This window comes from Phalacrocorax carbo, chromosome 7 (assembly GCF_963921805.1).
Source record: "Phalacrocorax carbo chromosome 7, bPhaCar2.1, whole genome shotgun sequence".
NCBI lineage: Eukaryota > Metazoa > Chordata > Aves > Suliformes > Phalacrocoracidae > Phalacrocorax > Phalacrocorax carbo.
This window is the reverse complement of record NC_087519.1, coordinates 31,493,430-31,509,690: the sequence shown is the minus strand read 5'-3', so window position 1 is coordinate 31,509,690 and position 16,261 is coordinate 31,493,430. Positions and strand designations below refer to the sequence as shown.

General features: G+C 37.6%; 1 long non-coding RNA gene across 1 annotated transcript in view; it reads left to right on the top strand.

Annotated features, from left to right (window-relative positions):
- LOC135314346 (uncharacterized) overlaps positions 1-9,469 on the top strand; it is an 81,136-nt gene extending 71,667 nt beyond the window's left edge. The window contains exon 3 of the long non-coding RNA XR_010373863.1: positions 9,381-9,469. This is a non-coding gene — a long non-coding RNA (uncharacterized LOC135314346). The remainder of the gene's footprint in view (positions 1-9,380) is intronic.
- The last annotated feature ends 6,792 nt before the right edge of the window (positions 9,470-16,261 follow it).

The following is a 16,261-nucleotide window of genomic DNA, read 5'->3' as shown; positions in this document are numbered from 1 at the left end:
TAATGTCAGTAAGATTCGTGCACGTGGAAAAAGGCCGTAGCCAGTCAGAACTCCTAAAAGCATGTTTAATTTAGCACTGAACTGACTGCTCAGTACCAAATGCATGCTTAGATGCTCTGCTGTGGTCAAGTACTGAGCAGATACCTGCTTTGCTGTAGAACTCAGTAAACAATGAACTCTTGCTCCAGATTAATATAGAGATTTTCCTCTTAAAGCCAAAGTCTGTTCAGTGCTTTCACACTTTGCTTCGCAGATGGATCTTCTGCTGTGACTTTTCTGATGGCAAAGCATAACATTGCTGAGAATGCTAAAATATCTTTAGCTGCTTTGAAGCAGAGATTTGTAACATTTTAATGGTGGGTATTACCAAGAAACAGCAGCTGAAGTAGAAGGTCCAGGCTGAGGCTGCCCTATGAGAACAGCTGATCTTATGAAATATTTTTACTAATACTGTTCTGAGTCTCATGAGAACTGCACATAGTTAAGTTCTAAGCTAATAAGAAAGTGATTATTCTTAAGATACAAGTAAAATCTATTCAGGGCTATGTACTTCTAGAAGCCTGAGGAGAAGTTGTGTTTGTTGCTTGTGGTACCAAATGCAGGGAATGTGTCTGAGCCAGCTTTCTTTAAATCCAGGTTGTCAGCAGAAGTGAGCAATGGTGTCTGAATAGTTTCTGTGCCTCACACTAAAGGCCAGACTCTCTGATGGTACAAACTGGCAAAGCTTTACTTAGTTCTCTCTAGCTCTAATTTACCATTTGCTTCAGCAAGAGTATTAGAACTGGCCCAGTGTTAGAGTGTTAGCCCAAGGAAAGAGCTCATGAGTCAGAGAAAAATAACATTTCTGTTTAAGGTCTCTGTTTCTTTTAAATAGAAAAAGCTCTTTGGGGAAATACAGAAATAAAGGCAGAATAAAAGACCCTCAGGTTCAAAATCCAAAATCTTGCTCTCAGCCACAGAGAAGGAAAGCTGCCCCCATGTTTGTATTTTCAGTATCAGTGCATGAAATGTTTCAGTGGCTATTTGAGGCATAGCCAGTATAACTTTGCTAGATACCTGAGAATAAAACAGGCCTGGGTTTTCTGCAGGAGTGCTAGGAGTGACAGGAACACGTGGCTGTAACCCTAAACAGTATTGTGAAGGCCTTTATCCAGAAGCCAAGTTTACAGATTTTGCAAAGACATTAAACAAACACTGTAACTTTTAACATAAACACAATTAACTAACATAAATATTTATGCAGTTTCTTTTCATTTCACTCAATGCATATACTGCACATGAATCAGAGTTTACCCTTAAACAGATAGCTTTAGGATACTACTATCATTCTTAACAATAATTAAACTTCTCTGGAGCAAATAACTTCCTTGCTTAGCACAAAGACATATTCTGAACTTAGTACCTGCTCCTAAGGATTTCAGGATTTGTTCAACATCTTAGCCTGGTGAGCTGTTAGGTACAGACAGTTCCCTTCAAGTTTCAGATAGACAGGAATTTTTTTTTTTCTCGCCATGCTAAATGTCTATATATTCCAACAGGGCAAAAGAACTTTTGCAATGTGAAAGTAAGGACTGAATAATGGATATAGAAATTTCTTTCTTAAACCAGCATATAGCATTACTATAATATTAATGTAGTATTACTATAATTCCTATTGTATGAGTAAGATGTCTTACTGTGAGAAACGGTTTAGTTGTACAGTCAGCTAGAGGTGCTTTACAGATACAAACCCCTTGGAGAGCGTACGTTTTAAACACAATATGTGACCACAGTAACTACTGCTGCCCCAACAACATGGATTCATAGTCAGTTCCACTAGATTCAGTGAAGAGTTTCAAGTTGCATGTCAGTCTTATGTGTGACTTACCAAGGTTGCAGAGCTGAACTGAGCCTTGTAAAGTGAAGTTTTATCTGGGGAAGTTAAGCATCTCCACCAGAAGATATTCCTTACTTGATAAACCTTTTTGAATTTAGTCCAACAAAAAGCAAAATGTTTTATGGACATAGAAACTAAGGCACAGACTTTATACAAGTCAATCAGTCCCATAAAAAACCCACCGTTTAATAACCACAGCGGCTTGTGTGTATACCAGCATGATGAAGAGAAATGTAAAATTTAGGTATATCTGGAATTCCCATCTTTATCCTACACCAATCAGAGATGTCATTTCTTTGCTTTTCCCGTTTTCCTTACTCTGCCAGGCAAAGTGGCTATTTCATTTAATTCTATTATGACTTTTCAACACTTTCATTGTCTTTTTCTTCTTACGTACTGCATTGTTATCGAGTGTCTCTGGATATTCTAGTGTATTACAGCTTTGCCTTCATCCAAAAAAGCCTCTCTCCTGAGGAATCACAAGAGAAAGAATGGAAGTCACTGGCAAAGCATAAAAGACAAACAAGCATCCTACCCAATGTGCCCTTACATGGATCCAATAGCCAATAGTCCTTAAATAGCATTATACATGGAGAGTTTCAAACATTTTCCAGTAAATAGCTAAGTAGCCCTGAATGTAGTATCTCTGCACAGCGGGTAAATACTATGATAGTAATTTCATGGGAGAGTTAAACCAGATAACTTCAGGTTGTCTGCACTCAGATCACTCCAGAATTGAGGGACAAAGCTGACAAGGGAGCTGACATTCAGCTTTTGCAGCTGTTCATAAGCTGTCTATCTTCAGTTGCATTCTCCATCACCTGCTATCAAGGAATTGAACATCCTTACTAAACCCCCAAAATCAGAGTTAGAAGAATGGGGTTTTTGTCATTCCAGCATTCAAGAGTTAGGAAATGTCAGGATTAAGCTTGCCTCTATGACTTTCGAATCAATCCTCTCTATATATACATTCTTATACCGTTTTAAATTACCTGATTTCCACTATTTTTCCCATAGGACCCTTATATTGTTCAGGGGAAAGCTTGGAACTGTGTGGAAATATTCAGGCTGATGAATCAGAACCAATGTTGTTTCTGGGATCTCTTTGTTGCATCAACTGGAGGACATATAGTGAATGATGCAGAGGTAAAAGAAATCAGATGATAGAAAATGTGGAACTGTTACTATATTTCATCATATTAACACCCACAACCTATTTCACCATTTTAACACTATAAAATAAATTCAGTCAAGCCAAAAATTGCTTTTTATGAAGATCAATGTTTAAAGATAAAGTTTACCCCAGGTCATTTTTGTGATTGCATAAACAACAGTAAAACTATTTTCAAACTATGGAAAAATAAAAAATGTTCCAAGCCCTGGAAATTAAAACTGCTTCTGTGACTCAACCTTATTCACGCATGCACACAAAAAGAGTCTTTTTGGCCCCAAATGAAAGCGTATGTCTTTTCAGGCTGATTAGTGAATTTGGGGGTGTTTCTTGGAAGACTGTGTGCTGTATATTAATAGGTTTTGGCTAGAAAACCCTCTTTCATCTTAGATATGTATATGGCCTACATTGTAATGATAGCTGACACTTTGTTGTACACATCCTTGCAATCCTAAAGAAATTAATCTCACCCCCATTTAACAGAAAGCATCGAGAGTCTAAATACCTCTTCCAAGTTCACCCTGGAAGTCAATGTCAGACCAGGATGTGGAAACCAAGTCTTCCAATTCATTGGCTGGTACCCCAGACAAGGAAATACTCATCTTCATTAATTAGTAATGTAATACAAAATTCCTAAGACATGCTGTGGTTTTCTTACATAGGTTATATTCTAAATGATTTAGTAATACCTTGTCCCCTATGTCAACAACTAGTAAAGAATTATTAGAGGATCTCAGTAAAGGTGTCAGGATGTTAACCTGGTACTGTCATTATCACATTCATATTCATATAATGAAGGTGACAACATTCAGACAGCTTGATACATCAGGTTGCTGGAATTGCATGTCCTGTTACAAAGTGTCTAGTAGGAGTAGCCTTGCTAAAGAAAAAAGATTTCTGTACATGGTGCTGCAAAAATTGTGAAGAAACAGAGTTCTGCTTTTGTCTAAGGGCTTGGAAAAAGATGGGAATCTGAAACTGGAAACTCTTGAGCAGTTACACTGACTCTATACTAAGAGGTTGATGAGAACTTGCTTTGTCTGAATCATGTTTTCTGTGCTGTTGTTTCTCCACTCTTCTAGGTTGGGTGGTTTGCTTATTAGTGTAATATATGAAGTGATCTCTTCCCCAGTGTGCCGAAGAAAGGAAGGAGTAGATGTAGTGCTGAGAATCCTCATAGGCTGTTTATTCAGAACATCAGGGTGACCAAAGTTCATGACGAGGAAGAGTTTTCTGCCCTAACTGCAGCAGGTGTAGGTAGAAAGGAGCTATTTAACTCAACGAAGCAGGAAGCTGGCAATGCCACAAGGCCCATTTTTCTAGGACTCTCATTATAGAAAACCTGTGAAAAGTGTCCTGACTTGTTTTAACTTGTGCTGACCGCTTGCGCCACCTCCATATGAAATATAAGATCAACTGTATTGGGTGAGATCAGTTAGCCCACTTTTCTGTCTTAAATACTACAGAAATCTTGGGAGAAAGGATGAGAACCCAGCAAGCATATATTTATCTTTTGTATCTTCTGCAAGATACTTTTTGAGCCAAAGGCATAGGATATCAAGGGGAATGCAGCTGATTCAACCTCTTCCCCCTGATCTGCGCAGATTTTGATTAAGCTGGTGTATGTGTTCTTGGTTCACCAATGGAATTAATCACTTGTGCATAAGCTAGTGAGAGTTTATATAAATAATAATGAAGTCCAATCTCACTCCTCAGCTTCATTACATTGGCAGTAGAATTGTGCAGCATTTAAAATTCATGTCCATTTTTTACAATGATAATCTCCAGGAGTTATATTATGGTTCCATGAATCTACTTGTGTGGTATCTTGTGTCTTATCAAAATTAATTAAATACAGAAGCCTTATGATACACTTAAATGAAGTCAATAGTCCTATTTCGTCCCATAATTCTTAATGCAGATGCAAGGACTGAGTAGGAGAAGGGCTATCAATGTGGAAGTGGGATCTGTTTTGGAAAAAAGAGAAAATAAATGGAAACAACTTTTGTGGTTGTACTGATTCTCTTGTTTTCTGAGACACTGCCAAGTCAAATTTGAAGATACTCAGAGCTTAAAAACAGTCTTTGGGAGCTTGTTGCAGTCTACTATTTCTTTAGGTGACTAAGTATGGACATGAGTTCTTAAAGAGAGGGTAAACATTCTCTTTTAATATGTGTATCTACTTATTCCTTCCAGTTAAGAGTTTGGTGAAAGATATGAAGAAAATGCGTGCCTCTTCTGTATTAATAATATCAAGCAGTGACCTAAGAAAAACCCACATACAAAGCCCATTTACATAGTGGAAGTTTTTATGTTGGTTTCCAATAATACTAGCTCAGGCATATACTGAAGTAATGAGGAACTGTAATAGAAATAGAAATAAATCAGAATATGTATATTCTACAAGACCTTGTTTACTCTCCAAAAGGATGTTTAAAAAGAGTTCTAACATAGACACAATTAAATTAGCTTTATCTTTGCAATCTATTATGTTTAAACAGGTTATTTTTGTGGCAGAAGCATATTAAAGTACTTTGTGCAGTGTGACTGGAAAAAAATTATTTAAGAAACATATTTGAAATGCTGGAAACATGCAAGATCCCTTAACCATGGCTGGTTTCAAGTATCTTACTAGAACTTTCAAGATAGCATCTGACTGGATGCAAATCAGGAAATAAAACTTAGTTGCTTCGCTTTATGTTTGTGAGGCAAAACAGAGATGTGAATTTGATCTACCGAAGTGACTGTAAACTGCTGCCTTCACGCATCCTACAGTTTATTAATCCATGGGTAATACTTAGCTGGACTATGCACCTGCTCTAAGAGCTGTATTTACAGTAAGAATAATTTGAAGCTATCTTCAACTCCTTGGGTAAATTCTGCCAAGCAATTTCAGGTTATTAAGCTGATGTACCCAGTTTATATAGACCAAAATAACATCTATATTTGCTTTCTGAACGTCTTCAGATGTTGTGAAATACATATGTTTTAATTTAATTCTGCTATATTTCTTTGCTCTTTCCATATAGGCCAGATTCAGCATACCCCATCTGTGAAGGCTGGATTTCCTATTATAACAGAAATACAACCACAACATCACAAGGTTTTTTAGTCACCAGGCAGTATGTTTAGTGTCAGAGAAATGACTGAGAAATAATGTAGACGGTGATGTGAAATATAAGGAGTATCTATTTTTAGAAGCTAGAATATATTTGTACGTAATCCCTCCGAACGTGAAAAGAAACAAGCTGGAGTACATTTAAGTGTGGTCGTCTGGTGTGAATGTTTTAGGCAACTAAATTCTGCTATTATGATTACTTTCCATTCTCACATGCCATTTAATATTGCAGGAAGCAAAATAGTTCTGTGTGGTTGTAGTATATCCAATATCAGTGTGTTACTGGGAATTTAAAGTTTCATCTAAGGCAGAAATGTAAATCTGCCAGACCTCCCAAGAGTACTGAAAGCTTTTATTCCTCTCTCTGTCCTTTAAAGGGTGGCAGAGATAGCATCACTTCGTTTGTATCTGGGAAATCATTCTTTCTGCTTATTCCTAAAAAGTTGTCCCTCTTTCAGGTCCTTCTTCAAAGGAAGATTGCTTTTCTGAACCCTCTTGGTTCCTTTTGATTTATCCTTTCAAAGCTAAATAAAAATCAAGGTGTGCAAACACAGAAATAATGTAGGGTCCTGTCATTTTATCTGGAGTCTTTTAAAAAACTGTTTTCAGTTGGTGACCTTTTAAATTCTGTCTATTAGTGAGGAAATTAAAATGTCTGAAGGTTTGGGATTTTGCTTTTTTTTTTTCAGTAAATATCATATGCATCTCGCTTTACCTAGCTGATGTTAATACTGTTCAGCTTTAGAGAGTTAAACTAGGAAAGGCTGGGAAGGAGAAAATGGAGCATGGCAACGAAAAGATCACATCGTAAAGTATGCTTAGATGCTTGGGGAACTGTGCCTAACCAAGCTAGCAAGGTTTCTGACACTCAAACTGGAGTCTGTGAGCAAAGAAAATGCAAAAACATTAACGATGCTGTCCTAGGAAAGAAGAGAAATGAAGAACATCCCAAAGGAATGCCAGGAGCATACTACAGTAAAATAGTTTGCATCTTCATGGAAGCTTTAGCATAGGCATTGTAGCTTATCAAAGATGCAAAGAAAGATTAAGGTCTAGTTTAGCACATTCTGCATACACAATTGCGTTGTTTTAATCTTTTGCTGTGTATCTTGGGGTGAATAAACAAGGTGAATAAATAGGGAAGAAGTTATTTCTCAGTCAATTTCATAGGCTTCTGATCACAGAGTCCCTGCACAGCTTACAGCTATGTGTGTCGGGTACACAGAGCGTCCACTGCAGAATAAATGAGCCATTTGGTAAAGACCACAGAAGCTATCCTCTGATGATGCACTTGACAGAGCCTAGAGGAGATCTCAAGCTTACCGTGGTGGCTGTGCTAATGTTATCTCTGTAAGGGCCAGCAAAGACTTTTTTCCTTAAAAAAATGATAAAACTTCCCAGTGACACCTATTATTTCTTTGTAATTCTTTGGAGAAAATTTAAATTTGAATATGGACAGCCATAGCATTAAGGTGCCTGAGTGAACTCTTTGAAGAGAGTTTTAAAGGTATTAGGAATAAAAAGACCAGCTTGTTCCCAAGAACCTGTGGTCAAGTGTCTTAAGTATATTCTGATGCAAAGCATAAACTGGCTCTGAGCATGCAGTGATTCATCACTGGTGCCATTGGGAAGAGCAGACTACATAGGCTGGGGGCTTGCCAGCATAACTGCTGTGTTTAATGCTGTGGTTCTGTGAACCAGTGGGGCAAATTAATGTCTTCTGTGATAATTCCATTAAAGACTTACTATTTTGATAAATCACAGGAGGCAAATGTCATGACCTCCTGGGAACTTTGATTTCGAGCTATTTTGCTCAGGATTCCTATATTTAACTTTATGGTTGGGTTACTGCAGACTTTTGGTACAGACTTTCAAGTTTTGTTCTTCCCTTACCAATGATTCCTGAAAACATCTTGATTACTTATTTTAAAATATTTAATCCAGAGAATTATCTTCTCTAATATGTTTTCACCTGATGAGTATATATTAGGGAGAAAATATGAACTGGAGTAAAAATTCTTTGAGCTCTTTAGGTATGTTTTGCATATTAGGAATGTTTAATATAAAGATACTACTGAGAACTGAAGGATTAGCTTAGTAAATGCCGTTGGTGCAAACTTGGGGATCATGTCCAGTTAAATAAGTATCTGAGAAATCTGTGTTGGAGGAGTATCACCTAAAAACTGTCATTTGAGTATTTTATTCATCATGCACAAAATAAAAGAAACTAAGTTTCCTTTACAATGGTGATTGCTGATCTTCAGAATACAAGCACTAGTTATTCACTGAGAGTTGGGGTAATTCAGAGGTAATTCTCTGGAGTTACCTCTGCTTCTAGAGGTTGATCCTTTCCCAGACAGCTGTTCTGTTATGACAGTACAAAGCTTGGGTCTGGCTAGAGGGCATGTGTTTTAAAATTACATTCTCTTATACCTTGGTATATATTTGATGGTTAATTCATCAGAAGAAAACATACTTGATGGGAGAGTGCTCAGACTCTGTTATGAGGTGAACTTTCATTTGAGTACATAATCCTAGTAAAACATCCTACCACTGCTCAACAAAACAGTGCTGACAAGAGAAAGAAACAGTTTGTATATGTTATTCTGTTCACAGCATTGGAAAAGTTATATCAGCAAAGGGTTTTTATAGTGGTGTAAGTTGCATCTCCCTTAAGGGTGCAAATGTACTTTCATTTGGAGCTCCAGCTGTTCCACATGGGCCAGCTTCATGGAAGGCAAGGCAAGCTGCTGGCTGGACCCTCCTCTTTCTCCTCTAACCTTAGGGGCAAGGACTTGTGTGTCTAAATCAGAGGAGGATGAGCCTGACCCCCTCTCAGGCAGCAAAGCTCTTGTAATGAGGAGACGGAAGCACAGCAGGAACACGTTTGGCAATCTGGGATCTGCTTGTAGGAACAAAATGCCATTTTACCAGTTTAAAACTACATGGGACTGCATCCAACATAGCCCTGTCCCCGGGGATTGACCAGGACAGTTTTAGCTCTTTTAAGAACAAAGAAAGCAGAGGCCTTGCTGCAAGAGCTCAGTGCCGTTTCACAGAGTTCCTAGCAAAGGAATGACATTTTATTTATTTATTTTATGTCTTCAGCTAAGCTTTGATGAGAGGTTCCTTAACTCTTCTGTAAAGGCTAAGTTTCCTGTCTGAGATAATATTTAAGATGAAGACTGACTCCTTCTCCTGTTTCCTTCCTACAGACCAAAAGGAGACCCTTTCAAAGTATACAGCCTTTAATCTGGAGATAAATATATGACCAGTTTGTAGCCCACAATGGCTAGTGTGGCTGCTTCAGGTAACAGTTTTTTATCTCATTTAATCCCCCCTTCTTTCACTTGTATTATGCCACAGACGAATTAGATCCTTTTTGTGCTGTGCTTCTGCTTATATATCATCATGCTGTTGTGGATAAATAAATACATATTTAAGCCAATAAATTGGCATTACGTCAGCAATGTCTTTTTTTATTCAACGTGGCAGCAATTGTACAGCACATTTAATTTTAAATGAAAGGGTGTTTCATTACCAGTCTCTAGATATATAGGATCAAATTTGCACAAACATGTTTTTATTTATTACTTTACTGTAATATTATTTCTAATACTACTACTATTGATATTATTATTATTCATTCAATGTGGATTTCAAGGTGTAAATCACTAGAGAATTTTTCCACTAAAAGGCCGATTCGACAGTCATTGCAAATAGTGGAGAAAAAATACTTAAGACTTCTTCGTATTAACCAGCTGTGACATAAAACACATTCTCTAACAGCTTGATATCCATGTGAGAGGCTTTATGGTCTGATGACTAATCATTATCATCCTGTTTGTTGGCCAAATATTAGGTTGATAGCTTGTAATTAGATAAGGACAGAGAAAAAGAGCCACTAATTTAATGTAAATGGATATCCCTTCCCCTCCTGTATGCTGACTAACATGTTGTTCATTGGACCATTGATTAGAAAACACTTTTTTCCCTCCCATGTGGCTTGTAATGTTTCTTTTCCGGTGATTTCTTTGTTTGTCTTGAAGTTGTGAAATCTGGAGGTTTATTTATATGAGTTAGTATCAATGTGAATTATACATGTCAAACTATAACTTGGAAATTACTTGCTCTGTTTTTTGTACTTTTTTAAAATGTGCCCCTTCACCTGTAAACTTAGTAAAATACACAGATGTTTTGGATAAGTGTATTTTACTGTCTCTTCTGCCCTCTTATGGAACTGCTCATACACATTAAGGATTTAACCCAACTCCCATTCAGTGGGACATTTGCCACCAATCTCAGTAGCAGTTGGATCAGGCTCTTCATTTGGAGGAAATGGATAGCAAATGCCTTATAAAAGATGTTTTGAATAGGTGAATAAGGTAGAAACAAATGAGTTGAAGGAGTGGCCAGTTGCTGTTCTTAGCACCTGAATAACAACAAGCAAGTACAACTTAAATATGCATCACAGGTATATGCATTAGACAGCTCCAGGGCTGCGATTATTTCTACATATTCCTAAATATTGTTTTTGACAAGTTGCTGTAGGTTACTCTGACTGTCTTCATTTATGGAAACAGATGTTTCTTTGTGTCACTGTTTATGGCAGTTTGGTCATGGAGATCAGGTCCCATGTAGCTGCCAGTTCCATAAGCGCTAAAACCAGCAGTATTGCTTCTCTTTGCTTGTTGTTCTACAAAATATGCTTCCCTTCCTTCTCTGTTGCAATTTACAGAGTGAAAACTGAATAAATCTGTTGTTGTTTGAGCAGCTGCTTCTGTTCAGATTCACCTGCTTGTTAGAAGATGGAGATTCCAAAGGTTCCATTGCTTTCTAGAAATACACAGGCTCCTGATGCTCATGCTCTCTCTTGCATGTTTTTAAGTTAATTTCTTCCCAGCTATTTTTTTCTACCTCCTAGACCTTACCTGTGGCAAATCTGTGGGGGGAAAGCTTTAGTCAGGCAGGGCAAAATTACCTGAGAAACTCCAGTGGAAAAATAAAGCAGTATAGCTAAGAAGCAACATTAAGCATCTCTTAGAATTCTGTTGCAGGGTTGGTATAAATTCTTAGCGCTACAGAATGCCTTAAAGTGGATTTTTTTCTTGTTAAATTTTGTAAGACTAATAGAGAACTGGTGGTTGTTCCACATTCATGTTGTGTTGTCTAAAACAGAATGTAGAAGATCACATTTTTTTGGACAGAAATTATAGGCTTACAAATCATTAGATAGCTGCTTGACACTAGTCATACAACTAGTTCAAGTTCAGCAGAGCTGTTTATAACAAGTGCTAAGTTAAGTATGTGCAAAAGTTTTTGCAAGATCGGCACCTAAGATTTTTAAGATGTCTGCACAGAGTCAGATAATCTTACAAAGAGGTCACAAAAATTAGTTCTGTGAATACAGCCATAAATCTGTGGTGGCTTCCTCTATATCATATCACAATAGCTTTGATTAACCACAAATCCCTGCAATAACATTTCTGTCCTCCCAAATCCTTGTTCCACCCAAACACATACGATCCATTTTACCAGGACAATTTCTGAACTGTACATTTTTCCTTCTGATCCCTCTATCCATCTCCCTGGTTTGGCGCACTAGGACATAGAGCTTAGAGGAGTGACAGATGTGAAGATTTCTTCAGAAGAAAGGTGTGTTCATTTCTTCTGTATTCGGAGAGGCAAGAATATTATTATTTCTTTAACAAATTACATCAAAAAGACACCTGACTCCTCTCACTGATTTCCCATCCTCATGGTAACAGCATCCCGAGGGCTCACGTACTGGCTATCGATGGAAACCTGAGGGACACTGGTGCAAATGGGAACAAGAAAAGTTAATTGTTTCAATAGTGCAATATATTGTTGATCCTTGTAGAACATTTTCAGTTTTCTCTATGCATGTGATATATAAAATGGAAGCATGAAATGAAAATACTCTGTTTGGAAAAGCTGAGGATTCTGTTTGATAAACAGGACTAAAGGATTCGTAAGACTTCAACATTTCCTTTTTGGGTCAATGCGTTGTCATTTTCTTCCCCTGGGCTAAAATCTCAGCATATTCTCAGGCATTCAAATCATGGCCTGAACTCACATATGAAGAATTGGAAGATGAGCCTGATAGTGAGCATTCTGTTTCCTCTGTCTACCTGTCTTGTGTCACAGGTGTGTCTTCCACTTTTGTATGCTGGTTCTTCCAGCAAAAGACCAACACACATCAGGTGTTTTGCTCCCTTTCCTCCTTCTACAGGAGACTGAGGTTAGTCCCTCGAAAACTGTTGAGATTCAGATGCCAACCCTAATTCCCATATTTGATAATGTCATGGAAGCAAAAACAGTCAAATGCAGTCTGTCCTTCCTCTATCCCACCACACTCCCTCCTCTTCACAGTCATTAAAAACTTTTGGCAATGGCCTGTCCAGTTTTGGAGATCTAGAGAAGAAAGATGGAAAATTGTCAGTTACTAAAGGCATTTTATCCCTTTAAAGGAGCCGGGGCTTCAAATACAAAGGGTAGGTCAGAGCAAGGCAGTGTTGTGTTCTCAATCCTCTACACTTCATGTGGCACAGTACTGTGGGCTCCTGCTCCCTTCTGTGACAAGGTCAAGTCCCCCCGCCCCTACAGGAGCGTGAGTTGAAGAAAGGCCCAGACCTGTAGCAGTGATTCTGTTTCAGAACAGGATATAATGTAGTAGCTGAAACTCATACCTATTATTCTGTTCTTCTAATGAGATCCTAATTAACAATCACTTTTTCATAGAACCCATTGTTTTGGGAGTATTTTGACATACACGTCATGATCAACAGGCTGCACAGACAGTCTAGGCTGGGACCAACCAAAGTCAGTGGGAACAATACTTTGAGCTCTTACTTTGGTTTCTACCACTTCCATCTGCACCGATTAGTAGCTTACACTGACATCAGCCCTATTGTCTTCTGGGGACAATTAGTAAAATACCATTTTGTTCAGTTTGACTAGAAAAGAGCTTCAATATTTGACCTTTAGATAATTGGAAGGAGGTGGGGTGGAAAGAGAAAAGGAAGAGGAGAACTACAAAGGACATCTATTAATAGATCCAAAGTAAAGATCTCCTCCTCTGAAGTAATTCTGTAGCATAAAAATAGCAGTGAGATCCTAAACTGGTGAGCATCAGCAATCGGTCTTCAGAAACTGATGGAAGCTATGTGTGCAGCTAGGCTGACTGGCATGATCTGAGTGTGTAGCTGTGGTATGATTCTAAGCTTTCCAGAAGCAGACTGCAGTAGGATAGCTTTATTACAGCCATTTTATCTAGATGAAACTAAATTGGTACTTACTGAATGCAAACAAGTGCATAAATTAACAGCACGTAATTTATATAATTAAAGATTGGTACAGAATGCTAGTTAGAAACTTATGTTATTTTCATTGATGCTCTTACTGTAGTGAAATTGAACTAACCAGTCTCCCAAAATTTACAGACACACACAAATTGTCAAGTTGTCATTTATGGATATTAAATTATGCACATTATATTATAAACAAATCATCTTGCCCCTATGGGCTTTTTTTTTATTAGCTTCCCTTAGTTGAAACCTTTTAACAGTCATATTATGCACTAGATTAAGCGTTCATCCTTACTGCCTGCTTTCAAAGCAGTCTGTCAGTTGTCATCAGACATGCTGTATGCTACAAAGCACAAAACTCAACCTGATGCCTTCTAACCGGGAAAGCAGTCGGCAGGAAGTTCCAGCTGAGGTTCACAGTTCCAAAGTCCACAACCTTCTAATATTTTCAAGGTTTCATGTGTTTTGCACAGGTCAACACATGGCCTGCTTCTCCTAGAAGTTCACCAACAGTTTAGTAACATCATGAGCTCCAAGGTTAGGAGACGGAAAAAAAGTACATTTATGTAAAATACCTATTATTATTGTAATTTTTATAGCCTAGACATTTCAGTAAAATCTCATGAGGGATCAAATTCTCAGCTGTGAAAAATACACAGGGTTCTCTTTGAGTCAGTGAAACAGTTAATTTACATCAGGTGAGGATCTGACCTAAATTTGTTTCAGCTCTGATTTACCAGTGCATACGCTGCATTACTCTCACATATGGAATCCTATCACTGCTGTATCAAAGTTGTAATTAAAAACCTGCCATAACAAATGTGCACTATGCCCTACCAAGTTCTTGTGCTGACAAACTGCCAGAGGGGAAGAGTTTGATCTTTTACTCAATGTGGCTTGCCTCTGGTCCTAAAGGTTTTATCAAAGAACTTGAGAGAAGCAAGCCATGATGGAGTAGTAGGGAGAGGCAGCTTCAAGTAATCGGTTGCCAGGCTATCTGGCCTTCTTGAGTACAACTTGCACACTGTTGTAGCACCAAGAAAAAGATAGGCAGAGCAAAACACTGAGCACAGTTTGTTTTATGGTGATAGCAGCTTCGTTCTACTAAGAATGTGAGTAGCAGAGTTCTGCACCAGCTGGTACTTCTGGGTGGTCTTCAAGGCTAACTTCAAATAGAGGCCAGTGCAGTAAAACAGCATGGAAGTGTCAAAGACACAAGTAACTCTGGTAAGGTTCTTATCAGCAGACAGACCTCCATTTTTTGACCAGCTACATACTAAGAAGGATCATAACAAGCCACCATTCCTGCCTAAAAATCCTAAGGCAAGGTTGTGTATAAAGAAATAGCGTATGCAGGGTGTTTCTTTGAATAAATGAGTTCTCAGACTGAGTGCCAAAAAGTAATGATCAAATGCTAATAAGTATCTTCATCTACTTCCCAAATTCATTAATCTCTCATGAAAACACAGCTGATAGAAACATGCTAGATTTGAGTGGTGGCAGGCCAGAGGATGGTCATAGACATTGTTTACATATATGAAACATCCAATTCATTTCTTAGTTCTTTTTGTTTGTATTCCTCTAAAAGTTTTCAGTATATCTCTTAATGCCACCACTCAAAATAAATTCCTATATAACCATTATTCACATCATTTAATAAACAAAGCTGAAACCAAACTTAATCAGAATAAGTATAAAAGAACCCTTGATGTTAGCATGCAGGACGTGATTCCCAAATAGCTCCTTTAACAAAATTGTAAGAAACAGTTTTGCCTAAGGACTATATCCAGAGTCCCCAGAAATCAATGGGGGTATTTTTATTATTCACTAGGATGTACATGAGACCATAAATGAGCAGCATATTTTATAAAATATATCCGTTATTTACAGCAGGCAGAAACCCTTGCTTTCTTTGCATGGGACTGATATATTGTTTCAAAAGCACATGGAAGAAGATGGCTGCCTCTTTGTTTAGGAAATTTGTAAAGTTTTAAATCACTGGAGAATTTTTCTACTGATTTTACTGATGAGGAACTGGGCATATATTAAACTTCATCAGTGATTTAAATAGATGCAAAATCAAATACTGGGGATAGATATCTGAAGTGATACTAAAGATAAAATGCTTCCATTCAAAGGTGTATAAAATCTGAAAGTTTTATCATATATTTTTCTGCCATTGCTTCATAATAATTCAATTTAAAAATAAATGTTATTTTACATAATATTGCATTAATTTGAATAACTAAGATTTTTATAATTGCAGAACTTAAAAGGTGTCCAGAATTCCTTCTGCACTAAAGACTAATACAAAAAAAAAATCACCTGGGAATGTTAAAATTCAAAGACCTAAATGTATCTATGACATATTCCAGCTGTATACAAAATGCACTTAATCCTGTACTGAGAACTTGGCATTCAAACCAACAGCCCTAATAAACAGAACTACATGTTTTCATTTGCTATTACCGCCCTTCACTTTTGTCTGCTGAGGGAAAGGTTAGTTTCAAGACAAAGCTTTTGTTGGGCGGAACAGCAGAGCACACACTGTCAGTGTTATCAGTGTCTTTCAATGTGGAACATATTTAACTTGACATAGGAGTAGAAAGAAAAATAGAAATACGACTTGTGAACTGAAGTAAAAATATATTGAGCTATATTATATCTCTCAGGAACAGAGAAGAAGAAGAGAAGCAGTGGCACCTTCAGCGTCCCACATCATGGAGGAAGAAATACTTTTGTTAAAATACACTGGGGCAAAGCCTGGA